This window comes from Pseudopipra pipra, chromosome 20 (genome assembly GCF_036250125.1).
Source record: "Pseudopipra pipra isolate bDixPip1 chromosome 20, bDixPip1.hap1, whole genome shotgun sequence".
In the NCBI taxonomy this organism is placed as follows: domain Eukaryota; kingdom Metazoa; phylum Chordata; class Aves; order Passeriformes; family Pipridae; genus Pseudopipra; species Pseudopipra pipra.
In genome coordinates this window covers 1,238,360-1,248,466 of record NC_087568.1, presented here as the reverse complement: position 1 = coordinate 1,248,466, position 10,107 = coordinate 1,238,360, and the positions used below count along the sequence as shown (strand labels likewise).

At 49.3% G+C, this 10,107-nt stretch overlaps 1 long non-coding RNA gene across 1 annotated transcript; it reads right to left on the bottom strand.

Annotated features, from left to right (window-relative positions):
• Positions 1-5,067: 5,067 nt before the first annotated feature.
• LOC135424890 (uncharacterized) lies at positions 5,068-6,832 on the bottom strand. Its single transcript, XR_010435416.1, has 2 exons — positions 6,706-6,832; positions 5,068-6,250 (listed from the first exon to the last, which is right to left on the bottom strand). It is a non-coding gene; the product is annotated as an uncharacterized LOC135424890 (long non-coding RNA).
• Positions 6,833-10,107: the final 3,275 nt, after the last annotated feature.

Genomic DNA, 10,107 nt, shown 5'->3' with positions numbered 1-10,107 from the left:
GACACTCCAGTGCTCCAGTGGAGTGGGCTCCAAGGCTCACAGAAGTGTTTCTTAAACGTAGAAGAGTTGCAAGGCTGAGAAACCTAAAAATGAGGGTTTTGTGCCAGACCCTGTAAGGATCTACACCAAAAAGCTGTGCCCTTTGGAAGCAGAGCAGAGCACAGAGCACCACGAACAGCCAGGCTGTGGGATGCCGGGGTGTGCTTTAGTGAAACCTGCTGAAATGCAACAGGATAGAGAGGAAATGAAAGAGTTTGTACAAAATATAGGGGCAACATATGGCAGACTGGGGATGGGGAGACCTTGGAGAGCAGTTTGTGGCCGCAGAGATACTCAGCCTGTTTTACAGCACAGCTGCTCAGAACAAAAGGGTCTCTCTGGATCGCTCGTGTGTTAGCTAATGCTGGTGACAGGAAGTTTGGAAAATGTCTAAAATATTGCTCATTAAATGGGCAAGTGCAGTGCTCAGGTTCACAACATACTGATCAAATATGTTGGTCACAACGGACACGCTCGTGACATGTGTCAGCAATTTAAAGGAGCGGGTGCGAACAGGGAAACAGCAGAACCAGGGTAGCAAAAGGGAGCAATGTGTTGTTGGTTAAGGCTGCACAGCACCCTTTCAGGAGAAATTTGTCCAGTGTAAATCCATGGTATTGAAAAAGGCAGAGCAGAGACAGTGTGTATGGATGAGCTTTATGAATGGACCTCTGAGTACCTCAGTTTGGATTCTTGGAAAGTGGATCAATGAAAATGTTTTTTTTCTGGAGCTGAGGTTCACACTTGCAAGGAGCAGATGGTTATTGTGTGTCATGAGCAAGGTACACCCTGACTTTGGTGATCCCCAGATCTAGTGGAGTTACTGTAATTCAGCACTGATGGTTCACAGTGTATTGGTAAATTATATGAAACTGTAATCTGGGAAACAAGTTCTTGTGGTGAAAGGCTTTGCACATTCAAACCCAGGGTTCAGCAGGATTCACTGTATTTATACATGGAGGCTGAATTTGCTAAGGGGCATGAAATAGTATCATCAGGTGAGGAAAATATTTTCAGGAATGCTTCCAGGATTGTGAGTTTATTCTTTCCTGACATTCCTGAAGTAATTATGGTTGAAAGGAGTATTTGAGTCTGGGTACACAGCACTGCTGCTGCTTTGAGTGCACGAACAGCCCTACTACTGGGGAAAATGAACTTCTGAAATTGGGGTGAAAATGAAAGTTGTTTTGATGAGCTCTTTGTTACGGTCATACAAGGGAAGTGCCTCAAAGTTTGTCTTGGCCTGTGCAGCAGCATGGTAAAACCACTGCTGAGTCCTGCATTTGGGCATTACATAAAAACCTACCTATTTTCTATTATTCTCGAAGCAAGGAGTGTTTTGCCTTGTAGCTAATGGAGAAATGTAGAGCTTTCTGTAAAACTACCACAGCATTGCTGCCCTCGTACTCCTACAGATGCACAGCGGTTTTGGCCATCCCCCTCTGGATGTGGGACAGGCAGCCGCCCTCAGAGTCTTGGCTGAAATTTTGGCTCAGTGTGACCCCGAGGTTTTGCAGAACCCTGCACACAGCAGTGCCCATGGCTGTGACTCCAGCTCCTGGAAAGGACTCCTACTTAGAAAAATGATCAGCGTGTTATGAGTGAGGACTGCTCTACCCAGCCTGGCTTTGATCTTTGCTCAAGAACAGATTCAGGACAATACCAGGCTGAGCTAAACTACAAATGGCCACTTTGCTAGACAAAGATGATGGCTCGTGTGGAGCTTTGGCTACCGTGCACTTCATTTCTTTTCAGAGCCACGCAGCTAATATGTGAGAGCCATTTGCAAGATACTGCTGATTTACATAGTGCCCCCACCTTTCCTGCAGCCAGAACTGAAAAACCGAGATTGGCTGGAGGCTTACAGTGATGTTAGCAATGAATAATACATCATCTGCAATCTGGGCTCCTTTAGCCATGTTATTTGCAGGCTGCAGGTTTTTTTCTGGCTTAAGCAATATGTTTTTAGTGGATGTGTTGGAATCTTGTTTTGTCCCTTCTGTCATAGCTGTGCCTGGGATGTTTGGAACTGCACGTTAGCACCAGGAGCTGGTTTGCACAGTTGGCAGCCCAACGTTTACGGCTCGTCTTTGTGCAGTTGAGTGGTGGCACAGACACACACCGGGACGGTGACCGTGGGGAAGGCACAGTGGTGTCTGCTGTGTGCCAGCCCCGCGTCCCTGCCCTCCCGCTGGCCTTTTGCACCCTGGATTTCAGAGCCCGCGCAGGCTGCGGCGGTCAGTGTGGGTTTGGGCTGTGAGTTTGCCATCTAGTGGCTACTGGGTTTGGTAATAGAGTCCGAATCAGCCCCTGGTTGGTTCAGCCTGGCTGGTTCAGGCGCTCCTGCTGCTCTCGCTGGACTGGCGACAGTGGCAGTGAAAGCCGACAGCCACCTCCCTGGCTTCACCTGCTGCTGTGCTGGAGCAGCTCAAGGCTCCGCTCTCCTTCGGCTGAGCAGCTGCCTGACGTTTAAAGGTTCACTTAGAGGTGAAGCAGGCTGTCAGGCCAACAAGGTCCCGGGCTGGAGTCTGGAATTTGGAAGCATTTGTGTTCAGGTTCAGCCCTCCAGAGACAGGAGCCAGCTCCATACACAGCCCTGCTGTGCAAGGCTGACACACTGAGGCTCCTTCCAGGCAGCATCTCAGCCTGGCTGCACTTCCCTGAAGCAAAACCAAATCCCCCACACTGAACTCATTCAGCAGGTTATGGTTCAAGCCATTTTCCTCTGGTTTGACGTGGCTTTGTGAATGAGAGCAAAGCTGTTATGTTGCTGTCACTACCTAAGTCTCTCGCCCCAAGGAAATGCTTCTCAGGCTGATGCTCTGGTGTGTGCTCACGTGTGCACACAGGTGAGAAAGACCCTCTCCCCAGTTCCTTCTTAAGGGGCAGGTAACACACAATTGCTTATTTGAAGCAGCCTTTGCACTGTTGATGTCATCACACAGTGCAGTCTGTGTGCTTGGGTGGGAACAAGGAAGAGCACATGTGCAAAGAACAGATAGAATTTGGGTAGAAGAAAGAACAGCGTTGGAGTGATTGCCTCTGCCCCATTCCCCACTGGAGTTTACAGGAGTTGTGTTTGCTGTCCCAGGTACCTGAAGAGATGAGGTGCTGCTTTGTGCCTGACTTTCTCTTCCGTGGTCTCATGTCTAAATCAAAGCTTGCCTACAGGTGGTGATCGAGCCCAAAAAGGCTCATCACTTACCAAACAACCGTCTGCAGTTATTTGTTTGTCCTCTGTAGCCAGCTTAGTTACTTATTGATACCGAATGTTTGTCTCACCATGTTGTAATGAAAAGGAAGAGATAAAAGCCCCGTTCTTGCTTGAAGTGCCAAATTAGCTAAGAATGGTGACATTCTGCTACTGTTCTCATGTGCTCAGATAGAAAGGCTTAACCATTACTCTTTATACACTGGGGTAGCTTGTTACCCTGGGACGAGGCTGGTTCAAATGCTTGAACTGTGAGCCAGAAGCATTTGGAGTATTTACTAAGAGCTAAAATACAGGGGATGCTGCCTTGTTATTGGGCATCGCTCCAGGAGTCAGCATGAAGGAAACATTTCCCCCAGGGTGGCTGCAGTGGGGCCTAAAGCCAGCAGCAAGGCTGAGGGTTTGCTTTCAGGAATCTAGTCCTAAGGCACTTGTAGAACCTCCTGAAAGAACAAATGCCCGTGGTCTGCTGTGAGGCAGCGCGGGGTTAGTGGTGTGAGCGCAGAGGCAGCGCCTGCTCTGCCAGGAGCCTGTGGGCTGTGCTGCAGCCACTGCATCTCAGCATCTTTGGGGGCAGCAGGCAGGGGCTCTGGCAGCCTGGCTGCACAAGGTTCTAGTTTGGGTCCTGCTGAAGCTGGGGTTTAGAAGCCCGGGGATTCTGTGTGTGTGTGAGTGTGCCTCGTAAAGTGATGTCCGCAGACATTCTGAGCAGACCACAGCATTCTGATGGAAGCCACGGTTTGAATCAAAACCACCTCATTTCCTTCCCAGCCCCGTCTCCCCATCAGACTGGTCTGGATCCCATTAGAAATGTGTTAATCAGAGAAAAATGACATATGCCTCTATGCTGAGGTACATATAAATATAGTGTGACATTGAGAGACCCAATGCTCCATTCTTCAGCAGAAGGCCTGTGCTCCTGCTGTAAATTCAGGGAGATTTGAGATTCTCTTTAAATATAGGGACTCTGGTGTGTGTAATATCTGAAATATTTTCTTAGAGGTGGGAGAGAACTGTTGGTCAGGAAAAGATATGCTTCTGTTCCTCAGAGTCAAGGGTAGAGGCAGCAGTGAGAGCAGAAGGAAGGTTTGCTCTCTGACTTCACCTAACTATTCCTGAGGCAGAACTTGTTCTTATTCTTGGGACCAAGGTGCTCCAATCAGGCTGTGGTTGCTGGAAGAGGGCTCATTCTGTCATCTTGGTAGTGTGACTAAGTCCTGCAATATTTGGTGGCATGTTTTTTTAATCCAGATGCTGAAAGAAATAGCTTTTTGTGCAATTTGAGCTCTCATATTAGAAAAGATATTTCTAATCTTTGTGGGTTTGTGAGAATATTTTAAAACATGAAATGAAAGCCCAATGGATCAGAAACCAGAAAGCAAAGAAAGAGAAAACAAAGTATATGTCTCCTCTCCATCACATGGTTGGTGTGGGGAGGAAGAATGAGTCGTTATTTTTGTGGCTCATAAAAGTGGCCACGCACGCCGTGATTACCCCTTTCCAAGCCGCTGGTGCACACAGACAAAACCAGCTGCACTCAGCACTTGCCCGGGCTCTGTGGCACTGATCTGCCCTCCCCTGGGAGCCTAGGGACACTGGCAATTCCTTGGCAAGGGGTGGGAGAAGAGAGCGTGCCCAGGGCCCACTGGCTGTGGCACTTGTCCCTGGGCTGGAGCCAGAGGGACACCCCTGTCTGTGGAGCACCCCCCTGTGCCTGAGCCCCACGGGCTGCCCAGGCTCCTCTCTGCAGCCTCCTGCTCACCATGGCTAACCTACTTAGGAGGCAGGAACTTGGAAGAAATTCAAATGTTAAGTAGTTTAAGACTCGGGTCTCTCATTTTAATTACTTTGTGTTAGTCAAAATTACCTTGCCTTCTGAGGCAGATAAAATCTGAACAAAGGCAGATACATGGGAAGAGCAAGCTTTTAAAGTTAGAGTGCACGTCGTTTGTTCAGTATAAGCTCCCCCTGGAACTGAAAGATGGAAGAATCCTGCTGGGCTGGAAAGCACTGTAGTTCATCAGGAAAACTTCACAAACAGAGGTGGAGGCTTCGTACCTGCTCTGTTTGCAGCCAGGGGCAGAATGTTTTTCCGTCTCCTTGGGGTTTAGTGGTTCTATAAGCTGTGGATACCCCACCTTCCTGGCAAGGGACTCTGTTTATCAAGGCAGCAGGAATCCTTAGAGGACCCATTCTTGGACTTAGAGAAAGGTCCCAGCCAGCCCAGAGCTGAAACAGCATTTTAGGTCATAGTTTCCAGATTCATCAACTTCTGCTGTAATTCTTGGTGCTCACAGTTTTAATTTCTAAAATTCTGCCACTTCATGGTCTCCACCTCTGAGATCCATATTATCCCTGTTGTGCAATTAGTGTGGATCAGAGTTGAATCTATTTTTACTCTCTTGTTTTTCCCTTCAGTTTGTAATGCCTCTGGGAGTGAGTTCTGGGAAGAATCTGCTTTGGTTTTAAGCTGTATGGTGCCGCCTCCTCTTCCATTATCACTCTCTGGTTTCAATGGCCCCATTGTGCTGTCTGTACTGGCACTTTGTTTGCTTTGAAGTGTGGGTAAGAGGTTGCTCCGTCCCTCTAGTTTTATCCTGTCACTCACATCCCTGACCTTCTGCCCGGGAGCTCTTCGCCTGCGCGGCGGTTCCTCGTGCCCGCAGCCCGGACAGCCCCGCAGTGCCAGGCACACACCGCCCGGGGCTCCCGCACTGCCCGGGGGCTCCCGCACTGCCCGGGGCTCCCGCACTGCCCGGGGCTCCCGCACTGCCCGGGGGCTCCCGCACTGCCCGGGGGCTCCCGCACTGCCCGGGGCTCCCGCACCGCTGCGCCGGCCTGGCCTTGCTCTGCTCCTTCTGCCTTGGCCCAGAGGAGTCGGGGATCCCGTGCATCCCATGTTTTCAGTACTTTGGCGCATGAGGCTTTTTCCTCGGGAATTTTCAGCTTCTGCCACTGATCGAGAGACTCATGAAAAAAATTCTGATGATGCAAAAAATGCTGTAAAGCAGAATTGTTGTAATGCAATTCCTGACTGCATTAAACTCTTTCCATCCTGAGTTTCTCAGGCTTTATTGAATCCCCGCCAATTTCCTTCAGCTTTGTCTCATTTCCCTTCAAAGTTGGCTTTTCTCAGCTCCAAGATATTTGTGTTGCTGCCCTTTCTGCAGACCCTCATCTGCATTTCAAACCTGGTGAGAGATTCCCATCCCTGCATCTTAGGTATGTCTGTGGTCGTTTAGCACACCTGGCTCCCATCCAGCCCTTGGATGCAGGCTCGTCTCTGATCTGGCTGACCGAGCAAAGCAGCTGCTCTCCTCTGCTGTCCCCAGGAGCGCGGGCCCTTCCGTAAGAGTCCCGTTGTTGCCCAGATGAAGTGAAATCCCCCCTGGACCACACTGCTCGCCCTGTTGACAGACCTCCCAAGTGTTTTCCCCTTCCTTTCCTGTTCTTACCCAGCTGTCCCCGGTGCCGCTCGGTCCTGTCCCGCGCCGTGTCCCCGTGCAGCCCGGGCAGCCCGGGGCCGTGCTGGGCAGCGCCTGCGCGGGGACAGGCCGGGATGAGCTCCGTGCGCTCAGGCGCTTGGATGCGCCTCCGATGAATATTTAAGATCTCGACGTGAGCACTGGGCTAATGAATTGCAGTTCTAGCATTCGCTGCAGAAGTGTCACCAACATAATGGGGACAAAATTTGCTTAAAATTTGTTTTGAACGTCTGTGGCATTTTTCTCTTGATTTACTCAACTCTGGGTTTTTTTCTGCACCTTATTTACTTTGGACTGTGAAATGACACTAGTTATTTTAACTTTTTTTTTTGTCTTGAATAAATTTCATTTTACTATTCTGCAGACAGAATGATACCACAGACTGTTTGACTTACATCCAGAAGACATTATATTATTAATGCTTTCTAAAACTTTTGCTTTTTATTGGTTTTATTTCTACTAAAGCTTGGACTCAAAGCCTACAGCCACCGTTCACAAGTGGGGTATTAATTGTGACCCATGTGCACTGAGCAGAATGTGAGAGTGGGATTAGGGATGAATTAGCAGAATTTAAGAGTGGGGAGAGTTTTCAGTATGCTCCGAGTGCACAGATCCTGCAAAACTCTCATGGTGCTGATCTCTCTCTGATGTCTCCCTGGAAGAATTCCCCTCAGCCTGCCTTGAAGCACCATTCCCAAGCAGCATTCCCTAGTCAGATCCGTGCCCTGCACTCAGGTTTGGGATGGCAGCATCCCATCCCCCTGAAGTTGTCTTACAAAGCAGTTCTCCATGCAGCAGCGCTGGCCCACGTGATGGGTGAATCCAGGTCAGAGAGCATGGTCCCTTCACATCTGCTCCGTGCTCGCTGCTGACATTTTCATTCAGCCTGCCTGTACTGGGCAGCGATGGAGGTCTGTGAAGGGGGGACAGAAACATCTTTCTGCTGGGGGAGGACAATGGCAGGACCTCCCAGTAACTGCAGCTGTGTCGGGGCTCTGAATACAACGGGCCACTCTTGGCAGTGCTACTGAGGTCTGGCTCTTGGAAAGCAGCACTGTGATTCAGCTGTCACTCAGCTCCCAGCAAAGGGACCTTTGAAAAGGCGCCTCTGCTGCTCTCCTGGAGTAGCAAATATTTCCTAGGCCTGTGCTGCTGAATGGGAGAGATTGCCATTGTCCTCCTTCCCCTCTCAGGCTTGCTGGGCTTGCTCTAAATGGGCCTTTTGCAAGGGAACAATAAGCCCAGCGAAGGGTCCAGGTTGCACATGTCTGAGCAGTGAGAACACTCGAGCACTTTTTCATTGGCTCCTGTGATGTGAAAAGCTGTGCTGCCGACAGGGCAGGGGGTTTTCCAGCCACAGCTGTGGTTTGTTTTCTCTCTCAGGTTGTGCTGCTCTGGGTGTACATCTGCACGTTTCAACTAATTTCCTACAAAATATTTTCACCCCAAGATTTCATTTGGCCTCAGGATCTGTTTCCTTCAGCAGCTCGAGGTCTGATGTGTTTGCAGTGAAACCCAGCAGCCAGGTGGGACCTGAGTTCACATTGCTCTGCTCTGATAAACTTCAGCTTAGGCTTGGTAGAATAGCCCCAAACTTGTTTTGCCTCGTGGTTTTGTGGCAAAACCACACGCAGCTCTCTGATTCAAACCTGGCTGAAAAGCCGTGGCCTGGGCTGAGCTTCACAGTGAACTGTGGGGTTTGGGGTTGCTCCTCTGTAATCTGTATGGACAGAAAAGGTACGATTTCCTGCCTGGACCACAGAATACTTTCTAGCTTTCCTCTGTCTTATGAAACTTCCAGTGTCACAGAACAATGTGCTCCTGTTTGAATACGACTGACGTTATTCCTGCCCTCTTCCCTCCTCAGATGAAACAATGATTTTTGTGAGTACAGCATTGATTTGCAGGAGTGTTTAAGTATTCTGAAGCTTTTATTCATTGTGAAGGAGGACTAGGTCCTACCCAAGGAAGAAATGGGTTTGGTCTCCCATTGGCAGTGTTATGCTGTGCAGTGGAATACAATGAAAACCTATCACAGGGAGACAAATACGAACATGTCATGTTACAATCTTCTCACCTGAAAACCAGAAATAAAGCCATTATGATCTTTGGGTCCTTTCAAAAAATGTGGTTTAGTTTTTAAACCCCACCCACATGCCAAATATAGAATAATGTATTCAGTTGTTCCACCTGCAAATATTCCCTTTCTAAGGGGCCATAGAGCAATGACCTGCCTGAACACGCCTTGAGACCCAGGAACAGTGTTTGATGACTCACAGTGTTCCTGCTCCTCCAAAGTGTGGCTCCCACGATGTGCTTTGTTTCTGACAATGCCTCTGCAGATGCCTGAAGGATTAGAGAACTTTTCAGTATATGTAATCTCTGCTTACATCCTCCTGCAAATCAATGTCAGCTTTTATTTAAAAACACCATCAGAAAAATTAATTCTTAGTTCTTCTCGGACACTGTGTTCTGATTTTCCTCCTGTGCTAGTCTTACTCTAGTGCGATTTGCACTGGTGCTTTTCCCGATTTAGGCCTGTCTGAGTGAAAGGAGGATCAATGCTGCTTTGCAAAGTGGCTCAGACTGCAGCCTGGCCATGCTACCCATCAGCAGGAAGTTTGCAGAATTGAGGTGACCGCACCCTGGCTGTAAGTCCAGGGGTTCTGCACTGTGGCGTGTCCTCCAAATGCCAGTGAGGAAAATCTCTTTGGAAGTTTCTGCCTTGCTCATCCCATTTACTGAAACTAAATTTCAAGAAGCTAATCGGGCAGAGAGTGCAAAGGATGAAATGTTAGAAATCAAATTAATGAAGCTGAATCACCAATTTGTGACCTAGAAGACTATTAGGAGTGATCAGAATTAATTAACTCTCCTTTGCGATGCTTCAGAGGAAGCCGGCGATGGAGACAAAGGACGTGGATGGGATGTGACTACCTGGGCCGTGGGGCCGGGCAGCCAAGCTGTGCTGGCCCCAGCCGGGGCTCCAGTGGCCACTCGGGGAGCACAGCCAGCAGCAGCAGACAGGAGAGCTGCCACGGTCCCTTCCTGTGTCCTGCTCTTTCGTGGTGATTCAGGGACATGTGGTCGAAGCTGTGAAGCAGCAGCTGTCCTGTTCTCTGTGAGGGAAGCACAGGGGGTCTGAGGCTGATTTTTGGGGGGATTTTGAATTTTCTGGTGGAACGATACTGACAATTCCCAGGAAAGGTCTCAACACAGCTCCCATTCTATGAATTTACCTCTTTCACACAAGCTCTGCTTGCAGGTTGAGGTTGGAGGTATCCAACCAACTCATGAATGGGGCCACCTCGTGCTGCATCTCGGAAGCCTGGCAGCAACCACCAGGGGCAGAGAAACCACGACACAGGATCT